The sequence below is a fragment of the Triticum urartu genome, chromosome 2A (assembly GCF_056163025.1).
Source record: "Triticum urartu cultivar PI428250 chromosome 2A, HENAU_Tu73, whole genome shotgun sequence".
Taxonomy (NCBI): Eukaryota; Viridiplantae; Streptophyta; class Magnoliopsida; order Poales; family Poaceae; genus Triticum; species Triticum urartu.
Window position 1 is genome coordinate 239641070 of NC_141874.1, and position 5344 is coordinate 239646413.

The 5344-nt window shown below is 43.7% G+C and overlaps 1 pseudogene; it reads right to left on the reverse strand.

The window, feature by feature from the left end:
• Positions 1-2785: 2785 nt before the first annotated feature.
• Positions 2786-3224, reverse strand: LOC125536705 (monothiol glutaredoxin-S9-like; annotated as a pseudogene).
• Positions 3225-5344: the final 2120 nt, after the last annotated feature.

Below are 5344 nucleotides of genomic sequence, written 5' to 3' on the forward strand. Positions count from 1 at the left end.
AACACAGTATTTATGTGAATTGTTGTCCGTTCCATGTGCATGTTCGATAAGTTCAAATTTTAGTTTGAGATTTTTGACAAGATATAATAATAGGATTGCATTGTATAGATACATAAGTTCAGTACAGAGATGGTGATTCAGTTCGTCTTTTGTATGCACAAGTTCATCTTTTGTACGCTTTTCAGTTCATCTACTTCTGATGGTGAGTCTGATTTCCTCTGTGTTTCCATCTTCATATAATAGAAACAAGTGCTTGTGGTTATGCTTCACAATGAGGACCGTACTTTCACTTGGTTAACATAAAACATGATGCATCGTGGATGTGCTCATTATAAAACAGGATGAAGTTTATGCTGCGTACACCTTTGCCTCTCCGTTGCTTCACTCTCAAAAACACGTGTATGTGCGGCTGTTTATTGCTTCTTGCTACTACTATTTTTGTAAATGATTTTGCGTGTGCACTCCAGGAGTGTTTTTGTTTCTGTGGGTCAGCTGCTCAACAATCTTGTACCGCCCAGTACATGTATTACTATTGGGAGGGTTCAAAAATCAGAACTCCACAAGTTCAACATGGTGTATGACACGAAGGAGATCATCGAGAGGGCGCGCCGCGGCGTCATGGGCTACATCAAGCACGCACTCACCCTCTTCGCCAGTTTCGCCATTGTCCTCGTCGTGTCCTCATCATCGGGGTAAGCACCCTAGCCACCTTGGCTGACTACTCATCCTCCACCCATGGTTGCTAAAATTCGATTCATTTTTATATGATGTGATCCATTGAGATGGATGATGGTGTTGTGTTCCATTGCAGCTCAAGAACGCAGGCGCCAAGTCCGAGGACAAGAAGAAGAGGAAGAGGAGGTCCTGAGAGTGTCATCTTTGCATCATAGATAACATCACCTCCGCCGCTAGTGGCACCACCACTGCTAAGTACAGTATGTAGTACATAGGAATTAAGCTGGTGCAGTAACTTGGTGCCATGCCACCCTTGTTAATTCACACTCGTGGGAACCTGATGTGAGTTTGCTGCTGATGAAGCTTTTGCAGACATCGTGTGTGTTCCGGATCTCTTTTGTTCATGTTACATAATCGAAACCTGAGACGATTTGGTTTGGTTTGCGAAGAACATGGCTACACTTCTTTGTGGTTGATCTAGTCTCATCGGTTATAACATTGTCACGTGTCTCATTTCTTTTGCACTATATGCCAGCTTCCTCTAGGTAAGTCCAACACATGTTTGGTGTAGCATTTCTGTCTTGGTAGGTGGTGTTGAGCAGGGCCTGCCCGATTGTGATTGAGCAAGAGTAACTGAACTAAAATTTTCTACCGTTTCTGCACTTTTTAATGTTTGAACTACTGTTTCCATCAAAATGTTTGATCTAGTCTCATCGGTTGTATGTTCAAACATGAAGTCTCAGATAAGTTCGGGAAAAAGCTCAAACAAAATAAAAAACCCATGAAAATTTAAATGGTAAAAGTTGAAGTCGCAAAACGCGAGAAGTCCAAAACATCGTAGCAAAAAAATTGAGTTAAAAAAACAAAAAACATTTTCTTTTCAAAAAATAGCATTAAGTTCAATGATAATGATATAATCCATGCAAGTTCGAGGACTATGAAAACCGTAAACCATTGAAAAGTTGCAAGGAAAAGCCATACCAAAAAAAAGTGAAGTCTAGTACTTTTTTCGGAACCATTCAAAATTACTCTATGAAAAAAATACCTCATCTGTACAAACACACACATAGATTAGTACGAGTGCCGCCGCGAGCGCCACCGTTGTTGCCCGCGCCCCAAATGTTGTAGCTTAGACGACTTCAGAATGTTTATCGTGTGTGCTCTACCGTCGTGTGCTAGTCCAAGAATTCCTATCATCACATAAGTCCATGTATTACTACAATGGGAGTTCAAAAGAAAACCCTATAACACGCGCCATGCCCCGGCACCATGCTCGGGACGCGAAAAAGCTCAAACAGAAAGAAAACCCTATATGAAAATTCAAATGGTAAATGTTTAGGTCGTAAAATGAGAGAAGTCCAAAGCACTGTTGCAAATAAATATTTTATTTTTGAAAAAAATGACATTCAGTTCAACTATATAAATCATGCAAGTTCGGGGACAATGATACCATAGATCGTTGGAAAGTTACGAGGAAAATCTTATGGAAAAAACAGAGTAAAGTCTAGTCTATGAAAACCGCTCAGTACAAACCCAAAAATTGGAGATCAGTTCGAGTCCTCTATTTCCAGAATAATTTAAAATTAACATCTGATAAATAGGAGTACTATAGAAGAAGAGAGAGGGAAATCAGCTGCAACAAACAAGCACCCCTTCATGGATTACAAATATCCAACATAGTGCCATTTCGTGATAACATCATAAGCCTGCTAGAAGAAACCTTCAAAGACAAAATGAATTGGCATCTAGAAAACTAATGTGCAAGATGAAAGGAACATGATTTATACAGTGCTAAATAGTACACCCCTCTTCACTCATCCATGTATTTACAAGCGTGTGGTCGAAAATAAGCACGAGATGGCACAATAGTTCCTAATTTTTCCTACCCTAATCAAAAGAATTTAGGCCTAACTATAGCTAAGCTGGTACTCCATTATTGATCCCAATCAAGAGAGACTGAAGATCGAGCAGTAGTAACTCACATAATCTCATCAAGAGTTAAAAAGAGAATTGAAAAGAAGTTTAACTCATGATCAAATGGTTGTTCGTACGTCCGTAGTACCCCGTCCCGTATGCATCTTTGGTTTTGCTCAGAGTCAGAGACTCAGAGCTAGAGCATGCCGGCGTCCTTGAGTATGGGCACGAGCTCACCGGAGATGTGCACGGCCATGAGCCGATCGAGACCGCCGAGGTTCCTCCCACCGACGAACACCGCCAGCAGCGCGACGACGGCCTCGCCTCCAGCGTTCCCGGCCACCGCTGCAGTGAGCTCGGCCTCGTCGGCAACCTCGTGCACGGCGGGGTTCACCCCGAGCCCCTGCAACAGCCGCTTCACCACGTGGCTAAGGTAGCACCCGCACCTCCCCACCACCAGCACCAGGCTCTCTGCCACCGCCCTCCTCACCACCTCCCCGCCGTCGCCCCTCGCCGCCGTGTCGGCGAGCCGCGAGCCCGCCCTCTTGGCTGGCCGCGCCCTCAGCCTCGGCCTGCTCGGACTGCTGCAGGCACGCCGGCAGTTGGCCGGCGCTGTAGGGGATCGCCTGGTACATCTCGATCGGCCAAGCGACGTACGACGTGATCGAGCTCTTCTCTTTTCCGCTCGGTTTGCCGTTGCTGCGCCAAGTCCCCTGCCGCCATGGACGCGTGCTTCTTTGCTTCCCCCGCATTCTCTCATGCTCCCGTCGCCGCCTGCGTGTGGACTTGTACCGCCACTCTACCGCATGTGCGCAAGGGCCGCAATGCAAGAGGCGCCCTGGTCCTTCCGCTTCTCGCCCACGCCATGGCGTGCGCGCTCCTGTAGAGAAAAATAGCTCAGATTTCAATGAGATGAAAATCATCAGTACAACCGTCTGAAACCATCAGTTCAAGTAGGGTAACAGAATAATATTCTGTTACGCGTAACAGAATAGCCTAGATGTATATATATATATATCCAATTGGATGTAAGGCATCATGAACTATTATTGTTGACATTACCCTTGAGGTAAAAGGTTGGGAGGCAAATCTATAAGCCCCTATCTTTCTCCGTGTCTGATTAAAACTTTGAACCCATAAATATCGCGTGAGTGTTAGCAATTGTGAAAGACTAAATGATAGTTGAGTATGTGAAGTTTGCTGAATCAAAGCTCTGACATAGACTCTTCCTAAAAATAAGATGAATTGTAATTGTTTGATGACTAATAACACGGTTTGTTAGTTCTCAAGAAAGTTTATGATCTATAATTTAACATGTGAATAGTTTGTTACTTGATGATGAGAAGCTTTATGATATGAGCCATTGTTATGACATATAGTGATGCTAGAAAAGGTGATTGAAATTATCATTGATCAAAGTTGTGCACCTGCTAGCATTCACACTTCATATTTTTTTCATTTATCTACTCGACGAGTAGGAATTAAGCTTGGGGATGCTGATACGTCTCCAACGTATCTATAATTTATGAAGTATTCATGCTATTATATTATCTGTTTTGGATGTTTATGGGCTTTACTAAACACTTTTATATTATTTTTGGGACTAACCTATTAACCGGAGGCCCATCCCAAATTGATGTTTTCTTGCCTATTTCAGTGTTTCGAAGAAAAGGAATATCAAACAGAGTCCAAACAGAATGAAACCTTCGGGAGAGTTATTTTTGGAACGGAAGCAATCCAGGAGACTTGGAGTAGACGTCAGGGAAGCTTCGAGGAAGCCACGAGGCATGGAGGCACGCCCTACCCCCTGGGCGTGCCCCCCTCATGGCTCCCCTGACCGAATTCTTTTGCCTATATATGTCCATATACCCTAAAAACATCGGAGAGCAGAATAGATCGGGAGTTCCGCTGCCAGAAGCCTCCATAGCCACCGAAAACCAATCTAGACCCGTTGCGGCACCCTGCCGGAGGGGGAAATCCCTCTCCGGTGGCCATCTTCATCATCTTGGCGCTCTCCATGACGAGGAGGGAGTAGTTCACCCTCGGGGCTGAGGGTATGTACCAGTAGCTATGTGTTTGATCTCTCTCTCTCTCTCTCTCGTGTTCTTGAGGTGGTACGATCTTGATGTATCGCGAGCCTTGTTATTATAGTTGGATCTTATGATGTTTCTCCCCCTCTACTCTCTTGTAATGGATTGAGTTTTCCCTTAGAAATTATCTTATCGTATTGAGTCTTTAAGGATTTGAGAACACTTGATGTATGTCTTGCATGTGCTTATCTGTGGTGACATTGGGATATTCACGTGATCCACTTGATGTATGTTTTGGTGATCAACTTGCGGCTTCCGCTCGTGAACTTATGCATAGGGGTTGGCACTCGTTTTCGTCTTGACTCTCCGGTAGAAACTTTGGGGCAATCTTTGAAGTACTGTGTGTTGGTTGAATAGATGAATCTGAGATTGTTTGATGCATATCGTATAATCATACCCACGGATACTTGAGGTGACATTGGATCATCTAGGTGACATTAGGGTTTTGGTTGATATGTGTCTTAAGGTGTTATTCTAGTACGAACTCTTGAATATATCGATCCGAAAGAATAACTTTGAGGTGGTTTCGTACCCTACAATAATATTTTCGTTTGTTCTCCGCTATTAGTGACTTTGGAGTGACTCTTTGTTGCATGTTGAGGATAGTTATATGATCCAGTTATGTTATTATTGTTGAGAGAACTTGCACTAGTGAAAGTATGAAC